This window comes from Bos indicus x Bos taurus, chromosome 3 (assembly GCF_003369695.1).
Source record: "Bos indicus x Bos taurus breed Angus x Brahman F1 hybrid chromosome 3, Bos_hybrid_MaternalHap_v2.0, whole genome shotgun sequence".
Lineage (NCBI taxonomy): Eukaryota > Metazoa > Chordata > Mammalia > Artiodactyla > Bovidae > Bos > Bos indicus x Bos taurus.
The window spans coordinates 22,775,914-22,801,779 of NC_040078.1; the positions used below are offsets into that span (position 1 = coordinate 22,775,914).

Consider the following 25,866-nt stretch of genomic DNA (forward strand, 5'->3'; position numbering starts at 1 on the left):
TTTCTTGTGCTCCAAAATCACTGCAGATGGTGACTGCAGCCATGAAATTAAGACACATGCTCCTTGGAAGAAAAGCTATGACAAACTTAGGCAGCATATTACAAAGTGGAGACATTACTTTGCCAACAAAGGTCTGTCTAGTCAAGGCTATGTTTTTTCCAGTAGTCATGTATGGGTGTGAGAGTTGGACTATAAAGAAAGCTGAGCACTGAAGGATGCTTTTAAACTGTGGTGTTGGAGAAGACTCTTGAGAGTCCCTTGGACTGCAAGGAAATCAAACCAGTCAATCCTAAGGGAAATCAGTGCTGAATATTCATTGGAAGAACTGATGCTAAAGCTGAAGCTTCAATATTTTGGCCACCTGAGGAGAAGAACTGACTGACTGGAAAAGACCCTGATACTGGGAAAGACTGAAGGCAGGAGGAGAAGGGGACGACAGAGGATGAGATGGTAGGATGGCATGACATGGTAGGATCGATGGACATGAGTTTGAGCAAACTCCGGGAGTTGGGGATGGACAGGGAAGCCTGGCATGCTGCAATCCATGGGGTTGCAAAGAACCAGAGAAGACAGAGACTGAATTGAACTGAGACATTAAAATGCTTAAACACTTCATCAGCTATATTACAAGAAATGTTAAAGGAGTCCTCCAGGAAGTACAACACTGACACCAGCTGGAAATCTGGATTTACACAAAGGGATGAAGGAAACATATAAGATTTAAATTTAAATCTCTTAGAAATATGGGACAGATTTTTAAAAATAACGGAAGATTGTAGGGTTTATAACGTGCACCGAAAAGGAGAAACATAAAGAGATAAAGTTGCTAGTTGCACTCTTTCAGGATATTTTGGACTCCCAGTGACCCTGACCGGGCAACCTGCTCTTGGTTTAGGTCCAGAAACGAGGGACAGAAGGTTAGTGAAGGAGGCATTTTTTGGAAAGGAAGAGCAGAGTAGAAAGAACCACAAAGCCTTGGAGTACTTACTTAAAAGATACAAGGAGAAAGTTATCCTTGGGTCGGCTTAGAACCACCAACTTTCCGGTTAACAGGCAAAGGCTCTAAACAATCACGCCTCAAAGCTCAATACAAATGGCCTTTTCATCCCCTTGGGTGCCGAATGCCCCAGCCGCGCCTTGCTCCCCTCCCCTCCCCTCTCAGAAACAGCGCCCTGAGACGCCAGGCCTGAGACGGGAGGATAGGTAGGGGTCGAAGGAAGCTGATCAACTCGCTGGGCTCCAGTATTTCTTCGGTTCTTTGCTCCGCCTTCATCCGGCCGTCTGAGCCTCTGGCGCTGCCCTCCCTCCGCTCGGCCGCGGTCGGTGAGGCGAGAGCTGGAACCAGCGGGAGGGGAGGGTCGGTCCAAGGAACAAACGCCAAGAGCTGGGAAAGAACCCGGCGAGGTGGGGACGAGGACAGTCAGACTACCCAGACGGCACGTGCCGGATCTGGGGAGATGAGAATTGGTTTTTGATTTTGTTTTGTTTTCTCATCATGTATCAGAAATGAGAGGAAGAGAGCGGAAGCCAGTGAAAGAGAAAATACGAACACCTGAGTAGAGTTTTCAAGAATAAATTAGTGGAGTAATTGGAATCGTTTTATGTTAAATGACATAGATTAAGGACAATTGTCAACGCTTGGGTTGTGGTGCGCCGTGATCGTATAGTGGTTAGTACTCTGCGTTGTGGCCGCAGCAACCTCGGTTCGAATCCGAGTCACGGCATTAGGTTACACCTGGCATCTCCTTGTTTTTTTCTTTTCTTAAACGCCGTAGTGGTCTACACTGGGTTCTCTGAAATGTGACCGCCAATTCTATCCCAAAAGGAAATTATTAAGGTGTGTAATCACAGAACAAAATGCACAAATCATTAATGAACAGCTATTTGATGTGAAATCACCAGGATCGAAATTCAGAAAAATTTTTATCAACGTAGTATGGAAGATACACTTTGATATATGATGAAGCCCTTTGATACATTTTCCAAGTAATGCCTATTCATCCCCTGCTACTCTAAGCTATTCTGATGGCCACCCCACAGATTAAGCTTGTCCTTTTTTCAAACTCACCTAAATGAATATACATATTTTACTATCTAGGGATTATCAAGCAGAAATTCTGAAGTCAAGTTTCCCACTAGTAAGGAAATCACGGAGTTCAGCACCACATGAAAGCAATGGACAAGTTTTTGCCCTGGAGAAAGCCCCTTCAAGATCAGGTATTTCTGCTGCCAGCTAACTATAAGCACGTACCCCGAGAGCCACTGTCTTTCACTCAGGGTCACCCTCCGCCCTTCTACCCTTACCAAATCACTGTCTGCAAAGTAATTCTAGCAAAGATCTCCCAATTCTCCTGCCCCTTCCCACACAGGCAAAGCACACTCTCTCACCCACCACACTGACTGCCTTTCATCAACTCTTCCAGAGCCACACACACACACAGCCACTGTGCTGTCTCATCTACTGCTCCCTCTGCAAGCTTGGTTCACATTCCCACCCCCCCATCCACCACCCCCTCTTCCTCACTCACCTCTTGCCCTACAGTGGACATAACATTTATCCTAACAGGTCTTCTAAGTGAGTGTCCAAGGGAAAAGGGAAAATGTGTCCACTGCCAGATGGAGACCACAGGGATTCCAAACAACAACAGCAGCTGGAGAGTCAGGACATTTACCTGGATCACCATCATATTGATATTCTGGTATTGATTTTTACACATACTTTCTGCTTATGTCAACAATAACAGTTTTCCCTTTGTGGTAGTGAGATGAACTGGAAACTCAAATTACTCAGGGAAATGAATGTGAATGAATGGATTGAAAGAGAATATTTAAAAAATATAATCCACCCTCACTCTACTGAAGAGTGGGTGGAAATGGCAAAGGCCTGAAAGGTTGGGTGAGTGCTTTTGGTGGGCCAGTCATTGGATTTGAAGCAGCCATTCCTGGGAACTCCCCAGGCTTGGGTCTCTGTCTCCAACAGGACCTGATTTCCTTTTCCTGGGAAGCCTAAGCCAGGGTCTTACTGGATCACAAAGATGGATATTTTAATAACAAAAAGTTATAAGAAAATATTCTTGACATTTTTTCTCATCAGGGAAATAAACCTTAATACTACATGGAGATATCACTACCCTGCAGCATGATTGTATTTAAAAGAATTCGTACATCAAATGCTGACAGTTGTGGAGCAATTGCATCTGTAGTAGTCTGTTTGAAATCATTCTAGAAGACTGTTGGCAATTTCTGATAAAGTTAATCTTGTACCTACTCCATGATTCCAAAATTGCAGTACATCCATGAATGCAGAAGTATACAAAAAGATTGATATGGAATATTCATCAAAACACCAAGAATATTCATCAAGGACACCAATTAACACAAAACCCCCACCAAAATTACTCCAACAATACCAAAATTAATAAGTGATATACACAACAGTATGAATATGTTTAATGAACAAAATGTTGCATGAAACAAAAATCAGTGACAAAAAATGTACATTCATTCATTTGAGTTTCAAAAGCAGGCAACAGTACATGATTGCAATAGACTTCAGATTTAGTAATTAAGTGATCTTGTGTAGGAATTGCCTGAAAAGGGTTTCAAATGACATTGCTAGGATGGTAGCAGTTTTCTATAACTTCATCTGGGTGGTGATTACATATGCCCAAGTTCACAAATTGGGCCTATAATTAAAGATGTGTGCTTTTTACATGGTGTGCAGTATAGTTCAATGATTTACTGTTTCCATAAAAATCAGTGGATGGTGGGTGGAGACAAGCTGCTATAAACTGTGACAACTAGTTTACATTTTATTGTAAACACATTGAAAACTCATTCTCCTTTAGTGTAAAAAAAAAAAAAAAAAAAACTACTGATATTAGAAATACCTTTTCCAGGAGAAAAAGTCATTGACCATATCATTTCGTTAGTGCAAGCTACAGACAAAGCTACTTGAGAGGCAATGTTTCCACTTTGGAATATGTTCTGCTCAACAGTGAGACAAGCAGTTGACCTAGGTTTTGCTTTGACCAGCCCACTTGTGTGCTGTGGGATTTACTCGTCACAGAATACAGATGCAGGGCCAGCAGCAAACTGCTCTCCAACCACTGCTAAGCAGAATAACTCGTGCTGGAATTAAAAGCAAAATGAATATTACTCAACCATAAAGAAAAAAAAAAGAATGAAATAATGCCATTTGGAGTAATGTGGATGACCCGGAGATTCTCATATTGAGTGAAGTAAGATGGACAAATACGATATCACTTGCATGTGGAAACTAAAACACAAAAACAAAAATGATACAAATGAAATTATATACAAAACAGAAATAGAGCCTCAGATGTAGAAAACAAGCTGCTGGTTACCAAAGGGAAAAGGATGGAATGAGGGATAAATTAGGAGTTTCAGATTAACATATATACACTACTGTGTATCAGATAGATAACCAATATGGACCTCTAGCACAGGGAGGGACCTAAACTCAATATTTTGTAAATAAATAAATAAAATATTTTGTAATAAAAACCTATACAGAAAGAGAATCTGAATAAAATGTATGTATAACTGAATCACTTTGTTGTACACCTGAAACTAACAACACTGTAAATCAACTATATGCCAATTAAAAAAAAAAAGCAAATGGAAAGAGGTTATAGACACTAACTTGATACGGCCTGGATATGAACTGAGGTGGCAGCAACAATACAGCACTATACACTATACAAGCACAATGCACAGCATGACTTCAGGTAACTATCTCCACATAAATAAATCCACACTGTTTCATTCCTGGACACTTAAAGAAGTTCGTGTGCTTTTCTCTCTTTCATGCTCTTCTCCGATTCTTCCTCCCCATTTTGCTACTTAAAAAAAGCAATTTTTCTTTCTGAGGATCTGGCCCAAGCCTCTTCACAGACTTCCTGGAAGGTCTACTGGCAGGTTTCATCCATATCTTTGCTTGCTCTGATTCCTTTTCACATTTCCTCTTTGTATGTGATCTCTTTCCCGTTAAGCGACACGGACCACACCTACTAAACCGCTGCCCAAAGGTGCAGATGGCCGGATGAAGGTGGAGCAAACCGGGAGCTGTTACTGAGTCCACCGCGTGTTCAGCTTCCCTCGGGCCCCCCTCGGCTCAGGCCTGGCATCCGGGCGCTGGCACCTGAGGCCGGTGTGGAGTAAGACGTGGCAGGGACTCTCGGTTGCACTCCTGCCTTCGGAGTCGCCCGACGCCCGGCTTTCCAACGGGAACGAACACTGAGTGGACTCCGTCTCTCCGATGGCCCGAGGCTTGGAGACCGAGCTGCTCTCCCCCGAAAGGCAGGTGGCTTCCCCTACCTTTGTAGCTTTGCTTGCTTTCTGCGGGGAAGAGTGAGTGATTGAGTATTAGTCACTCTGTTGAGACCAAAGCGGAGTGAGTGTCGAGTCTCTGTGGCGCAATCGGTTAGCGCGTTCGGCTGTTAACCGAAAGGTTGGTGGTTCAAGCCCACCCAGGGACGTGTCTCTGCCTTTTGGAGTGTAAGTGATGTATGATTGATAATTTCTAGTTCGCACGTCGTCCCCAAGCTCGTATACACAAACACGAGAACCTATATCCAGATAGTCACTGATCCTCAGAAAGGGTCTCTGGAGGAAAGCAGGTCAGTGGGAATCCTGAAATTCAGGAAACAGCAGGCTCATTATCTTTACCCTGTAAACTCCTTTCACCAATGAAATTTCTTTCACTGTTTGTAGTAGCCTTTATTTATCCCTTTCCATATACTTTTGTAATTAATTTGGTTCTATGCTTTTCCTATGACAGTCATCATTCTTGCACACATGGCTACAGGGTAGACTCCTGGGAGAGTAATTGCTCTGTCATAGCCTTTACATGGTTTGTATATAATTCCTTTTTCTTGCCTTTGTTGACTTATTGGGTGTAAATATTTTGTTATTTCAGCAACTGCTTTGGGCATTATAGCATACATACATCTGTAACTTAGCACAGCCTGCCTCCAAGGGATGGCACACTTCCTCACATTTCTCCCCTGCCTGCCCTTATGCTTATGTTGTCCTGTATTTTACTTGGCATATGTTTTGAATCCCAAATCCAAGGTTACTACTTTTTAAAAAATTCCCCATGTTTTTAAAGACATTTAATTGATAAAAAATCATATGTTTCCCATGCATAGACCATGTCTCTTTTCCTTCATTTCCTTTGTGTCCATCAGTAATTCCAGTTCACGTGAGTTCCCTTCTTCTTGGAGGGCTCCTTTAACTTCTCTTGCTGTGCGGCTGTTCTGGTGACAAAGTCTTTAAGCATGGGTACGTCTATAAATGTCATCATTCAACTTCTATTTTCAAATAGATTTGGGAAGGGGGCATAAGATTCCACCCTTTTTCACTCTCAGTCCTTTAAAAATGTTGCTTCTCTGTCTTCTCACTTCCACTGTTATTGATGAGAAATCTGACATGATTTTTACTTTTGCTTTCTGAATGTACTGTGTATTTTCTTTCTGGCTCATTGGACATCTTTTTTTCTTTTATAATGGATTGGAGCAGTTTAATTACTCTGTGACTAGGCACAGTTTTCTTCCTGTTCCTTGTGCTCACAGTTCATCTGGCTCCTTAGATGGTGGGTTTATAATTTTCATTATGATTGGAGTATGTCCTCTTGGGTTTCTTCAAAGTTTTTTCCTTCAAAAAATTTCTTCTGGTATTTTTTGAGACTCCAAATACTCTCTTGTGTTAGGCCTTTTAAAGTTGCTCTACCATTCAGTGATGCTATTAATATGTTCAGTTAAAAAAATTATTGCCATTTCATTTTGAATAGTTTCAGTGGTTCAAGGCTTTGTATTCCTTAATTTTTTTTCTTGCAATGTCTAATTTGTTGTTGATTCACAGATGTTATTGTTTTTATCTCCAAAGTTTGCTTTTTGCCATTTTTGTATGTTCCACATTTCTAATGAACTCTTTGGACATATGCAACATAGTCATGGTAACTGTTTAAAGTTCTCTCTGCTGACTTTTTCATCATGTCAGTTCTGGTCAGTTTTGACTGAGTGACTGTATTCTTCCTTTTGCATCATATTTTTATGCCTCTTTGCATGCCTGACATTTGTTGTTGTTGTTTGGATGCTGGACATTATCAAAATTTCCTTTCTGGATACTAGCTACTTTGATATACCTATGAATTATTTTGAGTTTTGTATTGGGGTACAGTTAGTACAGTTAAGTGACTTGTAAACAGTTTGATCTCTTTGGATCTTGCTTTATGATTTTTTTCAGAAGGTCAGTGTAGGGCTGATTATTCTAGAGCTGTGTTCTTGCCCTAAGGCTCATGAGTTACATAAATCGTCTAGTCTGGCTGATGGCAGTGAGAACAATTGCCTGTCCCGTGTGAACACCAGGCACTGTTCCATGATCTGATCCAAAATTTCTTTTCTTGGTCTCAGGTAATTCTCCACAAGTGTGCTCTTATCAGAACTCTGTTTAGTACCTCAGGGAGACTGTTTAGTATCCCTGGATATCTTTTTCTCTTTCATCACTGGACCTTTGCTCTCTGAACCCTAGCTGCCTTGCTCTCCACCAAAACTCAGCTTCCTCTCAACAATCCAAAGAGCTGGTCTCAGATCGCACTTCTCATGCCCAACCTGGACATGCTCTGAAAGCGGTCACGTGGGCCAGTGGCAGGACTCGCCTTGTTTCTCATTCTCAGGTGATTCTCAGCTGTCCTCTTTTGCCCAGTTTCCTGTGTCTAGAAACTGGCATTATATATTTTCCTTTTTTTCCTGTGGGGGCAGGCAAGAAAGGGAGGGTGAGGTTTCAAGCAGGAGGGTAAATCTGATTTTTGTCAGTCCAAATACAAAAAAGCAAAATGGCTGTCTGAGGAGGCCTTACAAATAGCTGTGAAAAGAAGAGAAGCCAAAAGCAAAGGAGAAAAGGAACTATATACCCATTTGAATGCAGAGTTCCAAAGGATAGCAAGGAGAGATAAGAAAGCCTTCCTCAGTGATCAGTGCAAAGAAATAGAGGAAAACAATAGAATGGGAAAGACTAGAGATATCTTCAAGAAAATGAGAGATACCAAGAGAACATTTCATGCAAAGATGGGCTCAATAAAGGACAGAAATAGTATGGACCTAACAGAAGCAGAAGATATTAAGAAGAGGTGGCAAGAATGCACAGAAGAACTGTACAAAAAAGATCTTCACAACCCAGATAATCACGATGGTGTGATCACTCACCTAGAGCCAGACATCCTGGAATGTGAAGTCAAGTGGGCCTTAGGAAGCATCACTACGAACAAAGCTAGTGGAGGTGATGGAATTCCAGTGGAGCTATTTCAAATCCTAAAAGATGATGCTGTGAAAGTGCTGCACCCAATATGCCAGCAAATCTGGAAAACTCAGCAGTGGCCACAAGACTGGAAAAGGCCAGTTTTCATTCCAATCCCTAAGAAAGGCAATGCCAAAGAATGCTCAAACTACCACACAATTGCACTCATCTCACACGCTAGCAAAGTAATGCTCAAAATTCTCCAAGCCAGGCTTCAACAATACATGAACCGTGAACTTTCAGATGTTCAAGCTGGTTTTAGAAAAGGCAGAGGAACCAGAGATCAAATTGCCAACATCCATTGGATCATCAAAAAAGCAAAGTTCCAGAAAAAGCATCTATTTCTGCTTTATTGACTATGCCAAAGCCTTTGACTGTGTGGATCACAATAAACTGTGAAAAATTCTGAAAGAGATGGGAATACCAGACCACCTGACCTGCCTCTTAAGAAATCTGTATGCAGGAAGCAACAGGTAGAACTGGACATGGAACAATAGACTGGTTCCAAATACGAAAAGGAGTACGTCAAGGCTATATATTGTCACCGTGCTTATTTAAATTATATGCAGAGTACATCATGAGAAATGCTGGGCTGGATGAAGTACAAGCTGGAATCAAGATTGCTGGGAGAACTATCAATAACCTCAGATACGCAGATGACACCACCCTCATGACACCACCTCATGACACCACCATGGCAGAAAGTGAAGAAGAACTAAAGAGCCTCTTGATGAAAGTGAAAGAGGAGAGTGAAAAAGTTGGCTTAAAACTCAACATTCAGAAAACTAAGATCATGGCATCTGGTCCCATCACTTCATGGCAAATAGATGGGGAAACAGTGGAAACAGTGACAGGCTTTATTTTGGGGGGCTCCAAAATCACTGCAGATGGTGACTGCAGCCATGAAATAAAAAGACACTTATTCCTTGGAAGAAAAATTATGACTAGCCTAGACAGCATATTAAAAAGTAGAGACATTACTTTGCCAACAAAGGTCCATCTAGTCAAGGCTATGGTTTTTCCAGTAGTCATGTGTGGATGTGAGACTTGGACCACAAAGAAAGCTGAGCACCAAAGAATTGATGCTTTTGAACTGTGGTGTTGGAGAAGACTCTTTAGAGTCCCTTGGACTGCAAGGAGATCCAACCAGTCCATCCAAAAGGAAATCAGTCTTGAATGTTCATTGGAAGGACTGATGTTGAAGCTGAAAATCCAATACTTTGGCCACCTGCTGCCAAGAGCTGACCCATTTGAAAAGACCCTGATGCTGGGAAAGATTGAGGGCAGGAGGAAAAGGGAATGACAGAGGATGAGATGGTTGGATGGCATCACCGACTCAATGGACATGAGTTTGGATAAACTCCGGGAGTTGGTGATGGACAGGGAGGCCTGATGTGCTGCAGTCTTGGGGTCACAAAGAGTTGGACATGACTGAGTGACTGAACTGAACTGAACTGAAGGCATCTTATGTGTTTCTAAGTTGATTTCCATAGTAGGTGTGCCAATTTGTATTTCCATCTTTCCAAATCCATGAAAGAGCTTTTTTCTTCATATTCTTGCCATCATGACGAGCTTTGTACACATCTGTATGATACTCTAGTAAGAGGATGGGTACCCTCTTGATTCAGTTAAGCCAGAGGTACAGCAAAACTCTAAGTGGACATTACCCAGTATACCCTACTGCACATGTTCAACAGCTAAACTTCCAAGATGTTTAGATAGCATTCCAATAATTGTAATTATTTTTGGTAATGACCTATTTATTTGAGTCTGAGAAGACTACCCCAAATGACTTCCAGTTGCTTCACACTAAACTTCCAGTTATGGATAGGACAGGGGGAAAAAAACACTGGTCTCAGATATTTGTTCTTCACTTTTCTTTATGAATACATTTTTGCCATCTGGATGCACACATTTAATGACTGGCCACCCTCTTACTCAAGACTGTGTTGGAATGCCAATAACTGTGTCTTTATGATTCCTTGACAATGTTTGGCTGCTTCTGCAAAAATTATCCCATTTGAGACAAATTGCTGGGACCAATAGGATTCTCCACCTGACAATCCATCTTGTGCAGACCTGGTACCAAGAGTTATTAGTCAACCTTCCCTGATGAATTCCCTGTTGAATCTCATGAGCACTCAGGCTTTCACACAGTAAATCTAGTTCCTGGACATTCTTTCTAGTCTCTCAGTGTGCTTCTTTTTCTGTCTGTCATTCTCTGTCCCTCATACTCTAGGCCTCCCCCAATCTACCTAATTTCTTCTTTTCCCCTTTCCAGGACATTGCACTAGATTGCCTTTAATCACTGAGAAGTTCTCAGGCACTTATTAGATGCTAGGCCCTGCTATGGGCAGGGGAAAGGAAGAAAGATCTGAATAGTGAGTCAGCTCAAGGTCTCTGCCCTGTGGAGCTCATATCTGGAGGCATTGAAAAGGGGTGGTGCAGCAGGAGGAGAAATGATTCCTGGCAGTTTTCCCCAGGCTAATCTGCTCATCTTGGCCTAGGGTTCTAGCAGTGATGGAGATAAGAGAAGCATAATGAAGATGGATGACTTCAGATTTAGTAGGCAGAAAACTAAGAACCAAAACAATTTTTTTTTAATTACATAAATAAGCACTTTAGGAAAACAGTAGACATTCAGCAACAGCTTCCCACTTCATGGAGCAGACATTCCACGTGTTCCACAATTCTTATAGTGACACTGATGGAAATAGTCACCAATCTCCCATAAAAGGCACCTGAGCCTCCTCTCAACCTGTTCACATATGGTCATTCTGTAATCTATAAACATAGGAGGCAGCATCATAGGAAAATAGTGTTTCTCATTTCTATCTTGGTTATACATGATACAGGCAAAGATCACACATTAATTAATTTAATATCAGTCAAAGAACTCAGATAAACATAGACCTTAAAATCAAAAGTTGAGCTGACACATAATAGAGAAATGCACGTTGGAATCATACAGTAAATGATACCCCAAAGTCTAAGTGGATTGATTATGATTTCTAGAATTATAATACTACATCTCCATTTAACATATATTATATAGTATATTTAATTTCTGAGAACACATAATTTTAAGTTTATAAACTTAAATGTTTATCCAGTTAAACTTTTTCTTAATTTATTGTTTTATTTGCATTATTTATCTGCACTAGGTCTTCCTTGCCATATGCAGGATCTAGTTCCATGATTGGGGATGGAACCCAGGCTCCCTATATTGGGAGCAAGGAGTCTTAGCTCCTGGACCACCAGGAAAGTCCCTTAAATTTTTTGATAAACAAGTAAAACCAGTATAGCAAAGTTAGGCAGTCAGTGTTATTAGAATTTGAAGAGAAAACAAATCCAAGACTGTGCAAACTAGAGTACTTTGTTACCAGTATTTTCCATGTTATTACAGTATTTGAAAAGCAACACAGTTTTTAGACCAAAATTATTTACCTGTGTGATACATACAAGGAATATTCTCTATAAATATAACATTTTCTGTGTGATTTTTTGTCAATTATTAGAATAGAGTGTTAATAATATTTGAGAATTCTTATTTTCAGCTTGATTTTTTTCTTATACCTAGCACACAAGGTACATACTAACTTATCTCTATGATAAAGTAAAACTAAACTTTTTGTTTTTTCTTCTTCATTTTAGTAGGAAATGAAGCTACATTTCAGTAAGAAAAGTCAAAGTCCCCTTGGATGTTATCCTCTGGGATTCTCATTGTAGAAGCAGTATCAGTACCCCCACTTTGGACATCCTTTGGAGAAGGAAATGGCAACCAACTCCAGTATTTTTGCCTGGAAAATCCCATGGACAGAGGAGCCTGGTGGGTTACAGTTGATGGGGTCCCAAAGAGTCAGACTCGCCTGAGTGATTGAGCACACGCACACACACATGCCAGAGAGATTGAGCACACGCACACACACATGCAAGAGAGAAAAAGATTTCCCTGGCCAGGAGTCTAACATGGTCTGGGGTGGGAAAGCACCAAATCCTAGCCACTAGACCACAAAGGAATCTTGCAAAGTATCTGGTTTAGTGTCTCCAGGTAAAAACTATAAAAGTAAAAATTAACTTCTTGAGATTCCAAGAGCAGGAAAGGAGGTGATTGCCAGTGGCGCAGGGCTGAATAAAGCTGTGCAAGTCCCCCAGCTCTTGCCCCTAGATTACATTCTGGCTTAGCTTTAGCATTGTGTGCAGCAGAGCCAAGGTCCAGCTCTCTGTCTGAACCTCTGCTGTCTGTATTAGAAAAAGGTGCAGACTGGCTCTCAGGGGGTGATGGGTGGATCTATTTCCTGACCTCTGATGTGGCTCAGGTGCCTCTCCTGATAATGGCATGTGTATGGACTCTTCGTGCCTGACAGCTCAGTTAGAGGAGTTCTTTATTTGTGTCTTTGGCTCCAGCCTCAGGTGAAGAGTTGGGTTTGGTTTCTTTTGTTCTCTCATGTAAACCAAATGTGCTTCAGAGGGATGAACTTCTGGAGCTATACTACCTGTCAGGGTATAGAGGAGATTTACATGCCAGAGGAACTGAGGGGATTTCCAAATTGTAAAGGTGATCTTTTTCCATTGTTTCCCCATCTATTTGCCATGAAGTGATGGACCTGGATGCCATGACCTTAGTTCTTTGAATGTTGAGTTTTAAGCCAACTTTTTCACTCTCCTCTTTCACATTCATCAAGAGGCTCTTTAGTTCTGCTTCACTTTCTGCCATAAGGGTGGTGTCATCTGCATATCTGAGGTTATTGACATTTCTTCTGGTAATCTTGATTCCAGCTTGTGCTTCATCCAGCCTGGCATTTCTCATGATGCACTGTGCATAGAAGTTAAATGAGCAGAGTGACAATATACAGCCTTGACTTACTCCTTTCCCAGGTAGCAACCAGTTCATTGTTCCATGTCCGATTCTAACTGTTGCTTCTTGACCTGCATACAGATTTCTCAGGAGGAAGGTCAGGTGGTCTCGTATTCCTATCTCTTGAAGAATTTTCCAGCAATTTGTTGTGATCCACACAAAGTCAAACTCTTTGGCATAGTCAATAAAACATAAGTAGATGTTTTTCTGGAACTCTCTTGCTTTTTGGATGATCCAACAGATGTTGACAATTTGATCTCTGGTTCCTCTAAAACCAGCTTGAACATCTGGAAGTTCACGGTTCACATATTGTTGAAGCCTGGCTTGGAGAATTTTGAGCATTACTTTGCTAGCATGTGAGATGAATGCAATTGTGTGGTAGTCTGAACCTTCTCTGGCACTGCCTTTCTTAGGGATTGGAATGAAAACTGACCTTTTCTGGTCCTGTGGCCCCTGCTGAGTTTTCCAATTTGCTGGCATATTGAGTGCAGCACTTTATTTTTTGGGCTCCAAAATCACTGCAGATGGTAACTGCACCCATGAAATTAAAAGATGCTTGCTCCTTGGAAGAAAAGCTATGACCAACCCAGGCAGCATATTAAAAAGCAGAGATATCACTTTGTCAACAAAGATCTGTCTAGTCAAAGCTATGGTTTTTCCAGTGGTCATGTATGGATGTGAGCATTGGACTGTAAAGAAAGCTGAGCACCAAAGAATTGATGCTTTTGAACTGTGGTGTTGGAGAAGACTCTTGAGAGCCCCTTGGACTGCAAGGAGATCCAACCAGTCCATCCTAAAGGAAATCAGTCCTGAATATTCATTGAAAGAACTGATGCTGAAGCTGAAGCTTCAATACTTTAGCCATCTGATGTGAAGAACTGACTCACTGGAAAAGACCCTGATGCTGGGAAAGATTGAAGGCAGGAGGGGAAGGGGATGACAGAGGATGAGATGGTTGGATGATATCACCAACTCGATGGACATGAGTTTGAGTAAGCTCCGGGAGTTGGTGATGAACAGGGAAGCCTGGCGTGCTGCAGTCCATGAGGTCGCAGAGTCGGACACGACTGAGCAACTGAACTGAACTGAAAGATGACCCCAAGTTGGCCTTGTTCTGTGCCCTCCTTGGGCCTGGTGTCCACAGTGACTCAGACAAAGGAGGCCTACTTTGTAATGCTGAGTAGGCTTTCAGGAAGTCACAGAACTCCTCCTATGATTCTTGCAGGCTTTTTTATGTTTAAAATGCACATCAAAAAGTTTGGGATAAAGTGAAGCTGTTTCTGCCTGGTTTCGAACCAGGGACCTTTTGTGTGTTAGGCAAATGTGATAACCACTACACTACAGAAACCATATGGTCAGGTGTACCTAGTGACATCCAAGAAAAGCATGTTTGGACACAACTTGCCCTCAAATTTTGAAAGGAAGAGAGCTCTGTGAGCACAGAGGATCCCTCAGGTAAGGAGACTGAGGTTCCTGAAAGGCCCTGGTTTAGGGTTCCTCTCTTCCTCCGGAGCGAGGTCCCTGTGAGCATCCCAGCAGTTAGACCTCAGGATCCCACAAGGAATGCACAGCTTTGGGCCCGAGTGCAGCAGTCACCCCACTGACTCTCCAGTTCTCAGAAGCCGCAGGAGCTGGGACAGTTAGATGTCTCTGAGCCCCAGGCAACCCGATGGTTGGGTGGGGTGGACAAAGACCCCCCAGCTGCAGACCCGCACCTCTGTGGCCCTTTTCACTGCTCCTGCGGTCACTGGGCTTGGCTCTTGGAAATGATCGATGCTTTAATCCTACCTGGAAACAAAGAACCTTTTCCTCTGCTCCCATGCACCTGACCTGCATGCTCCTTTCGCAGCATCGCTTCACTGGCATCGTCCCAGGCAAAGAGGTTTCTCAAGTTCCTGCTGCTATGGCTTATTCTAGTCATCTAGTTTAAGTCCAAAACTTTCATCACACTTTCACATTTAGCAGGAAGAGCAGCAAAGGCTGACGTCTCTGGTCATCTGGCTGTTTGAAAATATCGAACATCAGAGAAGGAAATGGCAACCCGCTCCAGTATTCTTGCCTGGTGAATCCCATAGACAGAGAAGCCTGGTTGCTACAGTTCATGGGGTCCCAAAGAGTCAGACAGCACTTAGCAACTAAACAACAACATATAATACGATTAGTTTTTCATCATTGTGGAAATGATGTTTTAACAATCGATTATCCATGCTACAAATGAAAAGGAAAGCATACCTTACAAAGAACAATGAGTCAATTGTTTTTAGTGGCTCGAATTATGAAACAATGTGTTAGAGGCAAACACAGAGAGGAGGAAGGCTTTACTGAGTAGGACATGGACCCTTGGAAGAGAGTAAGCCAACTGTACAAAGATTTAAATACACTTCAGCATAGCAAAAGGTGCCAAAAAGATGTAATACACAACTGGCAGAAAATCACAACACATATGAATAAATATATTGTTTAAGAACAGAGTGCTAGGACACATACAAAGCTGTCAGGGAAATAGGTAGTGCATACCAACAGGTGTGTCATACTTGAAGAACTCTAAAAAAGAAAATTTGTTAGGCTCTTAACTCCCTTGGTCAGAAAATTACAGATTTATAACAAATCTTGACCTCAGATGGACTAAAATCTAACCTGGTTAATAGGCTGTACCTTTATCAGTGTGGAAAACAGGAGGCTGTTCATCACAACCCATGTAGTGTATCTCCTCTGGTTTGGGGTGGCAAGGTGGCATGGCCTGTCCACTCTATAAACGTGTGTTCCTTTTGAAACAGTAATTCTAGATCTAGGAGTTTCATCCCACTGGAATGTATAGACACAAATGTAAAGAAAATACTGAACATCAACACTGGCCGAGTTTCGCTTCCTGACCTGTATTGAATTCGTTTGCCGACCAGGCCGGGTATAAAGCTGCGGAGGGATCAGGCTCGATCCACGCAGACCTCACGGTTGTGTATTCCTCCCTTACTGTACTTGAGATTCTTCTTGAAGGACAGCTTTGTTTTACCTTTTATAATGTCTGAAATGCCTTTTATTTGACTTTTTAAATCATCTGGTTCAACAGGTCATGGAGCGCGAATTTTAACTTGGACAACAGAGAGGTAAGGGCGGTTTTCCCAGAAAACAGGTGTCTGGAGAGGTTTTTGGTTTCACCTCACAGCAGGCAGAGTTTCTTCTTGCTGAAAGACTTTAATGCAATGTTGTCTGTGTGTCTGTCTCTGGTTTCCTTTCGAAGTAAAGGGTAACAAGGTTGGGGGTGCATTTGCGTTTCCTCCCGCAGTGGTTTTTCTTCTTTTCTTAGTGCGGCGGTCACCGCGTTTCCCTCAGGAATCCGACCCCGAGGGGCCCCGCCTGGTTCCTCGTGGACTCCAAGTGGAGTCGAGGGTGCGACCGCGCGGCAGCACCCTCACCAGCGCTGGAGCCTGGGTCCCCAAAGAGGCGGACTTGAAAGCAGCTTTAGATCAGGACATTTCAAGAGCTTTCCCCTGCTTTCCTCCCCTCCAAGTCCTAGTTTTCACCTCCCACGTCCAGCCAGAGGAGTGGATTCACAGTTGCATCCCAGCGCTGCCAGCCCATGTCTACTGGACCAGGGGGCGATGGTCGTTTCCCGAATGGGGTGGAGGGACAGCAGGTGCCCGAGGGACCACAGACACACGGCTCCCTGCAGCCGCAAGGGAAGGCGCGGGGCTCCTGAGCCTGCGAGGCGAGCGCGCTGAGGGGACCGGGCCCTGCCCCTGCCCATGAGGCCGGGCCCAGAAGAGGGAGCCGCCCAGCACTGAGCCCAGCGGCCGCCCAACGCCCCCACCATCCTCATCCGAGCTTCAGGGTGAGGGAGCCGAGTGTTCCACTGATTTCCCGCCTTTATCAGGAAAGTCGTTCACACAAATCCAGAGTCTAGAACAAGAGGGCCTGTGTAGGCCAAAGTCCACATGGACCGAGAAGCAAACACGAAGTCCCAACTGTATGTGGGGTCTGAGGAAAGCCCTGCGTCAGATACTACTCTTGGTCTGAGCCCAAGGAAGTTGGCGTCATCCAAGGTGTGGACACGGCAGGTGTCGTAGGTCATGGGGGAAGAATTGGAATCCAGGTTTGGTGAGAGGCTCTCTTTCTGAACCTGTTTCCTTGTGAAGAGGGGCCACTTGGCTCTCAGTCGGTGGTGAGCAGTCCATCTACTCCCTGATCTCTGACCTGACTCCAGGCCCCTCCCCCGATAATGGCTCCAGGACCAGCTGCTTTTCCTCCCGATCAGCTCAATTTGCAGAACCTGACCCTCTTCACCTTTGGGTCTTTGGCTCCAGTCTGCGGTGTAGAATTGAATTTGTTCTCTTTTGTCCTGTTACATAAATCAGATTGTCCCATCTGTGTGCTGGGGCGAGGGAAAGCTAAGTGTCTTCACAAGGGATGAATTTCTTGGCTTTCAGAGACATAACAAGTGTAGCGGGTATAGACGATGTAGGGCCTAGATGAAAAGGTGAGGGGATTTCAGAAGGTAAAGGTATCCTTAAGTCAGCTTTGTCTTGTGCCCTCCTTGAATTCACTGACTGTGGCTTGCTCTGCAACGTGACTCAGAGCAGAGAAAGGAGGGCTGGTTCTAGGGCCAATGGGACTTTCAGGTGGTAAGGAACTGCTCTCAAGCTTCTTGGGTTACGAAAAATGCAGGTGCACCCACCGCCACACCTTCCACCACCGCCACACCTTCCACCTTTCTTTGTAATTTCTTGAATGGGAATGTAAATCTCGGGGTGGGGGGGGGGCGGGGGGGAAGGAAATCTGTTTCCACGTGGTTTCAAACCGAGGACCTTTCGCGTGTGAGGCGAACGTGATAACCACTACACTACAGAAATGAGGTCCGTGTTGGAGTCTGACCTTATGTCCACCGAAATCTCAGGTCCTGCCTGCACTCTCCTGGTCACCAGACCTTCAAACTGAAGAATGAACCTGGAACCACCGAAGATCTTTCGGGCGAGGAGACTGCGGCTCCCAAGAGCCCCTGTTTTAGGGCTCCTCCCCTCCCCGGAAACAAGGATCCTCGAGCCCCCACACTCTGGCTTCCGCATCGCACACCCAGAGCAGAGTCTCCAGTTTCACTGCCATGCCTCTGCGGACGCCTCAGCTCCGGGAAGCCACAGGAGTGGGGATGGGGGGGGGAGGGTCGTATCTTCGTTTAAGACCCAGGCGACCCCGTCGCCCAGCCGTGTAGACGCTGCTCCTCTCGCGCTGCGGACCCGCGCCAGATGGCTCTTTCCACCGCGCAGGCGTCGGTGCTCTCAGCTCTCGGAAATGATCGGTGTTTCGAATCCACCCAGGAGCCGCAGGGCCTATTCTCCTCGCCCTCCCTCTGCTCCAAAGCGCCTGACCCCGCGGGCTCCTTCCCCGCTGCGCTTCCCCAAAATCCTCCCGGCCGAGTCCTGGGGGTGGGGCTGTGGGTGCCCCCGATCCTGCTGCTGTGGTGTACGCTAATCTACTAGACAACATAAGCATTAAGGTGCTATCACGCTAAACAAGTCCAGCTTAATCACACTGTCACCTTTTAGCAGATACTGTAACAAAGACTGTGTTTTAGGGCATTTGGCCCTTTGACAATATCAAACATCAATGGCTAGCCGATCAAATTTTCTTGGCCTGTGGTGAATTCAGTTGAGGATCTGGCCATCAGACCGTTATGAACCGTAGGGGTTCAGAACCTGCCTGAAGACCCCTGGAAGATGCTGAGATTCTTTTTAAAAGGGCAGTTTAATTCCAACTATTAGAACACCCCAAACTTCTTTTTATTTGTCTGCTTAATTTTCCTGCTCAACAAGTCATGGAGTTGGAATTTTAACCACGAGGTAGAGACAGTTCTCAGAGAAAAGTTGTTCAGTTGCTAAGTCCTGTCTGAAAGTAGTATCTGAAAAGTTTCCACCTTTGTCTCACTACAAAAAGACCAAGGGCAGAAAGCATTTCCTTTGTTGATACTGTTTCCTCTTCCTAAGGACTTTTTGACATAAAGTTAAAAATAAAAGCTGAGGGGATATTCTTTTTTCCCCATCAGTTGCTTTTCTTTCTTTTAAAAAAAAAACACAGGTCTTTATTTGTCCACTTTTTTTTTTAATGGCTGCGCTTTGTTTTCATTGCTTTGCTGGGTCTTTGTAGTAGTGTGCAGCCCCAGCAGCATGTGGAATCTTCCAGGATTAGAGATCGAACCCATGTTGCCTGCACTGGCAGCTGGATTCTTAACTACTGGACCACCAGAGAAGTCCTCAACAGTTAACTTTTCTTGGTTCAGTGATTTCCTCCATTGTCCACACTCACAGTTCACCACTGCCCCCACAAGACCAGAATAGGCTGTTTGCTGGACATCCTGTTGCCAAGGTTGATCTTGTTCTCCTTTGGCTTAGTTTTCCAAACTGTAAACGGGGACAGGAATTGACTCTGTTAGCCGCACCAGCAACTGGGATGACAGTTCCAGGTGAGGCAGACATCCTGACAGCTCTCATCAGGAAATTTCATTACACTTTCCCTTCTTTCCTTCCCTCTTTGATCTATCTCCCTGCTCCCCCACCTCCTCAGAGGACAGGATTCATCCTCCTCCTGCCTTGGAGGACCCTTTGGGGTCCCTTCTAGACAGCATAAAGGAAGTGGTTGCCCTTTCCTCTATAGGGGTGAAAGGGCTAAAGGCATCAAGGAAACCACGGGCTCACTTTTTAGACCCATGGGCACCTGTGACTCAGGGGATCCTGGCCACCCCCAAAAAGCACTGCCTGAAGCTTCTCTGCAGGCAGAACAGGGATGTGTGGGGTTCCTCAGATAGAGGAGCAGCCCAAACAGTCCTCAGGTGTGTCCCTGAGCTTCAGGAACAGGCCAGGAAAAAGCTGAAGTTAAGGACAGAGACAGAGAAAAGATACAAAGACAGGCTAACCCTATCATCCTGAGAGTGTCTGGAACCTAAGTTCTTGAGGGAGCTGAGGATCAAGTGTTAAATTGGTCTCCCCACTTTTATCAAATCTCATTTAGAGAACAGGAAAGGGTAGGATTGTGAAGAGCAAAGTCCAGACTTAACCAATAAGAAAACATATATCCCTGACAAATCATATATGGGATTTGAGTAAAACATTGGGGTCATACATCAGGGCTTCATGCGGGAGACCTGGGTTTGATCCCTGGGTTGGGAAGATCCCCTGGAGAAGGAAATAGCAACCCACTTCAGTACTCTTGAATGAAAAATCCCAAGGATGGAGAAGCCTAGTAGGCTATAGACCATGGGGTCACAAAGAGTCGGACATGACTGAGCGACTTCACTTTCTTTACTTTTCTTGGGGTCAACAAGAACTCTATGTGGGATTTTTAACTCTAAGTATTGGAAGCATGGGAACAAAGAATTCCAACTAAGGTAGAAACAGTGTAGGCACAAAAGGTTGTTTTGTTTGTTTGTTTTTGTTTTTGAGGCGGGAACATCCAAAGTTCTTTTCTGGGCCCCTCAGTTCAGTTCAGTCACTCAGTTGTGTCCAACTCTTTGCGACCCCATGAATCACAGCACGCCAGGCCTCCCTGTCCATCACCAACACCTGGAGTTCACTCAAACTCACGTCCATCGAGTCGGTGATGCCATCCAGCCATCTCATCCTCTGTCGTCCCCTTCTCTTCCTGCCCCCAATCCCTCCCAGCATCAGGGTCTTTTCCAATGACTCAACTCTTTGCATGAGGTGGCCAAAGTATTGGCGTTTCAGCTTCAGCATCATTCCTTCCAAAGAACACCCAGGATTGATCTCCTTTACGATGGACTGGTTGGATCTCCTTGCAGTCCAAGGGACTCTCAAGGGTCTTCTCCAACACCACAGTTCAAAAGCATCAATTCTTCGGCGCTCAGCCTTCTTCACAGTCCAACTCTCACATCCATACATGACCACTGGAAAAACCATAGCCTTGACTAGATGGACCTTTGTTGGCAAAGTAATGTCTCTGCTTTTGAATATACTGTCTAGGTTGGTCATAACTTTCCTTCCAAGGAGTAAGCATCTTTTAATTTCATGGCTGCAGTCACCATCTGTAGTGATTTTGGAGCCCAGAAAAATAAAGTCTGCCACTGTTTTCACTGTTTCCCCATCTATTTCCCATGAAGTGATGGGACCAGATGCCATGATCTTAGTTTTCTGAATGTTGAGCTTTAAACCAACTTTTTCACTCTCCTCTTTCACTTTTACAAGAGGCTTTGTAGTTCCTCTTCACTTTCTGCCATAAGGGTGGTATCATCTGCAGATCTGAGGTTATTGATATTTCTCCCGGCAATCTTGATTCCAGCTTGCGCTTCTTCCAGCCCAGCATTTCTCATGATGTACTCTGCATATAAGTTAAATAAGCAGGGTGACAATATACAGCCTTGACGTACTCCTTTTCCTATTTGGAACCAGTATGTTGTTCCATGTCCAATTCTAACTGTTGATCTTTGTTTGTTTCCAAGGCAAACCATTCAATATCACAGTAATCCAAGTCTATGCCCCAACCAGTAACGCTGAAGAAGCTGAAGTTGAACGGTTCTATGAAGACCTACAAGACCTTTTAGAACTAACACCCAAAAAAGATGTCCTTTTCATTATAGGGGACTGGAATGCAAAAGTAGGAAGTCAAGAAACACCTGGAGTAACAGGCAAATTTGGCCTTGGAATATGGAATGAAGCAGGGCAAAGACTAATAGAGTTTTGCCAAGAGAATGCACTGGTCATAGCAAACACCCTCTTCCAACAACACAAGAGAAAACTCTACACATGGACATCACCAGATGGTCAACACTGAAATCAGATTGATTATATTCTTTGCAGCCAAAGATGGAGAAGCTCTATACAGTCAGCAAAAACAAGACCAGGAGCTGACTGTGGCTCAGATCATGAACTCATTATTGCCAAATTCAGACTTAAATTGAAGAAAGTAGGGAAAACCACTAGACCATTCAGGTATGACCTAAATCAAATCCCTTATGATTATACAGTGGAAGTGAGAAATAGATTTAAGGGCCTAGATCTGATAGATAGAGTGCCTGATGAACTATGGTTGGAAGTTCATGACATTGTACCGGAGACAGAGATCAAGACCATCCCCATGGAAAAGAAATTCAAGAAAGCAAAATGGCTGTCTGAGGAGGACTTACAAATAGCTGTGAAAAGAAGAGAAGCAAAAAGCAAAGGAGAAAAGGAAAGATATAAGCATCTGACTGCAGAGTTCCAAAGAATAGCAAGAAGAGATAAGAAAGCCTTCCTCAGGGATCAATGCAAAGAAATAGAGGAAAAAACAGAATGGGAAAGACTAGAGATCTCTTCAAGAAAATTAGAGACACCAAGGGAACATTTCATGCCAAGATGGGCTCGATAAAAGACAGAAATGGTATGGACCTAACAGAAGCAGAAGATATTAAGAAGAGGTGGCAAGAATACACAGAAGAACTGTACAAAAAAGATCTTCATGACCAAGATAATCATGATGGTGTGATCACTCACCTAGAGCCAGACATCCTGGAATGTGAAGTCAAGTGGGCCTTAGAAAGCATCACTACGAACAAAGCTAGTGGAAGTGATGGAATTCCAGTTGAGCTATTTCATCTGGAAGATGATGCTGTGAAAGTGCTGCACTCAATATGCCAGCAAATTTGGAAAACTCAGCAGTGGCCACAGGACTGGAAAAGGTCAGTTTTCATTCCAATCCCAAAGAAAGGCAATGCCAAAGAATGCTCAAACTACCGGACAATTGCACTCATCTCACATGCTAGTAAAGTAATGCTCAAAATCCTCCAAACCAGGCTTCAGCAATACATGAACTGTGAACTTCCAGATGTTCAAAGTGGTCTTAGAAAAGGCAGAGGAACCAGAGATCAAATTGCCAACATCCACTGGATCATCAAAAAAGCAAGAGAGTTCCAGAAAAACATCTATTTCTGCTTTATTGACTATGCCAAAGCCTTTGACTGTGTGGATCACAATAAACTGTGGAAAATTCTGGGCCCCTAGGCTCTAATTAAAAGAGATTTCCATCTGCCTTGTCTCCATTCCCACCTGAATCCCAATCCTCCTGTTGTTGATTCTGGAGTCTCACTGCAGAAGGTGGAGAGTCCTTATCAGTAATGCCATTGCCTGGGCCTTTCAGCTAGATCACTAACTTTCACCAGTCTTCTGCCAACTTCCTCTTCTCATCAGGAAACACCTGGTAACCTCCTGTAAGAGCCCTTAGGCTTTCAAACAAAGCATGGCCCAGGGCTAAGCTCACACACCCCAGGGTCACCTCCTACACTAGGATCTGTGAAGTCTAAGGGGGAGGGGGCGTTGACATATGCTTGAAAAATACTGAAGATGTCTGAATAGAGCTTGTCTAGCACTGGGAAAGGAGTGGCCCCCTTTCAGTATGCCTTTGTGGGTACTAGGAAGGAATGACTTTGTGGGTACTAGGAAGAGGTACTAAATACCTCTCCCACCTGATTTATGACTGAACATCTTTAAGAGATGCAAACACCTCCCTATGCACGTCAGAGTGAAAGGGGAAGCAAAAATGAAAATGCTTTTGTAATGGAATGGACTTTGTAACAAAAGGTATGTATTTATATCCATCACTGGAAAAAAGATAAAACCCTGATGTCGTTTATATCATTATGAAAAATTCAGTTAATAGTGGGCATATTAAGATAGTCTTTTTCTCTCTAGAGAAAGTAAAATGTATTGTCTTAAGGGGGGATGGGCACCAGTGCTTAAACTCAGGAACCATGATAAGTGGACCTCGAATATGAGCAAGAGGGCCAATAAACTTAGACAACTAGACGAGCCTAAGGGACACAAGAACATTTTAGAAAAGCTAAGATACTTCATCTGAAATAAGGAATTTTATTACATACATGTGCTGAAGGGTGGCAGAGAAGTTGCCATGATCTCTTCACTCTCTGCACTCTGGTTTGCCCAGGGTTCCACAGCTTGCATACATGCCAGTGGGGGCCAGAGAGACACAGGTGAGGTGTGGACCAGGGAGAGTGCAAATGAACAGACACACCAGGGACATAAAACTTGGTCCCAGGAATGTATTTAGCCTAATCACTCTTTCAAGATTAGTTATTTGGGTCTGCCTTCAGAGATGATCTCAATTAGCCTAGACAGAGGTGGTGAGCAGGTAGAAGCTACCAGAGCTTTATTATTCAGTCTTCCGGTTGTTGGGGGTTATTTTCTTTGTATTGTGAGTGCTCACTGGCTCAGTCTACATCAGAGTTGGTGTCCTGCACATCATACACAGAGGCATTGCTACTGGAAGACTGGTGGGAGTCATGGAGACTGGAATGGTCAGATACTTTTCATCTAGTGAGTCCTCCAGGATTTCATTCACTTCTTCCTCCTGGAGCCCCATGCTGAGCCTAAGTAAGGTATGGAGAAGGCAGCAGACAAGACAGGAGATGAAAATAAGGCAACCAGCATCAACCTGGCAGCTGGTGCTCATCTGAAGCTCATGGAAGAGGCACCAGTAACCAAAGCGACCATCCTTTCAGAGAGAAAGCATGAGATCCATTTCTGACTGGTGTTTCAGTGTGCCTAGAGTTGGGGTATGAGAGACAGCAGCTAGGTGTTCCACATACTGACTTCGTAACGTGGATGAGGAAGTAGACTCAATGACTTCTCTAAAACATGCTCTGACACACAGGACACTCAGAGACCTAAATATTGGCTTTAAAATGCTGTGGAAAAATTTGTGTGTGTGTTAGTTGCTCAGTCATGTCCTACCCACTGTGACCCCTTGACCAGGCTCCTCTGTCCATGGGATTCTCCAGGCCAGAATACTGGAGTGGGTCACCATTTACTTCTCCAGGGGATCTTTTGAACCCAGGGATTGAACCCAGCTGTCTCATATTACAGGCAGATTCTTTATCATCTGAACCACCAGGGAAGCCCCAAATAAAAAGACCATGATACACTGGCCAGGAATCAAACCCAGGTCTCCCACATGGGAGGTGAGAATTCTACCATTAAACCACCAGTGCCCCTATAAATATTGCCTTTAAAATGCTATAGACAAATTTAATGTAATAGTATATGATGGGTTCCACTGAACAGTGTCTCCTCAGGAAATGTAACTTCCTAGGGCTCTTGTAGCTTTTAGATCTCTCTCTCTCTGAATATTTGATATGATTTATTTATTTTTCAAGGTATTTCTGGCTATAATCACCTGTCAACATATCTAAGGACAACCGTGCAGAAACCAGATAGGCGTCTCACTCTTACAGATTTTTAGAAACTAGAGGCCATGGATCTCTGGTTGGTTTACTTTTAGGTCAGAATGACCCTAGTTCAGGGGTCCCCAACCAGAGGGCCACAGATCAGTACTGGTCCATGGCCTCTTAGGAACTGGACTGACAGCTGGAGGTGAGTGTCTGGCAAGCAAGCAAAATGAAAGATTCCTGTGCACTGCAACTAAGACCCTACACAGCCAAATAAATAAACATTTTTTGGAAAACGTCATTTCTCCTTAAACTTTTCATAGATGTAATGCAATGCCACTCAACATCCCAACAGGCTTTATTATAGATAATGACAAGCTCATTGTAAAATCTGTATGGAAAAGCAAAGAACCTTGTTTTAGGCAAAGAGTTCATAGACAGAACTACAAAATGATGATCCATAAGTTGGACTTCATCAAAAATAAGAAATTCTTTGCTCTGAAAGAGAATTAAGACAATGAAAAAATAAGCC

General features: G+C 43.7%; 4 non-coding genes and 1 pseudogene across 4 annotated transcripts; 2 read left to right on the top strand and 3 right to left on the bottom strand.

Annotated features, from left to right (window-relative positions):
- The first annotated feature begins 1,652 nt into the window (after positions 1-1,652).
- TRNAH-GUG lies at positions 1,653-1,724 on the top strand. Its single transcript has one exon. It is a non-coding gene; the product is annotated as a tRNA-His (tRNA).
- A 364-nt stretch (positions 1,725-2,088) lies between these two features.
- On the bottom strand, positions 2,089-2,241 carry LOC113890648 (annotated as a pseudogene).
- A 3,186-nt stretch (positions 2,242-5,427) lies between these two features.
- TRNAN-GUU lies at positions 5,428-5,501 on the top strand. Its single transcript has one exon. It is a non-coding gene; the product is annotated as a tRNA-Asn (tRNA).
- Positions 5,502-14,452: 8,951 nt separating this feature from the next.
- TRNAV-AAC lies at positions 14,453-14,525 on the bottom strand. Its single transcript has one exon. It is a non-coding gene; the product is annotated as a tRNA-Val (tRNA).
- A 3,426-nt stretch (positions 14,526-17,951) lies between these two features.
- Positions 17,952-18,024, bottom strand: TRNAV-CAC. The gene has a single exon. It is a non-coding gene; the product is annotated as a tRNA-Val (tRNA).
- Between the last annotated feature and the right edge of the window lie 7,842 nt (positions 18,025-25,866).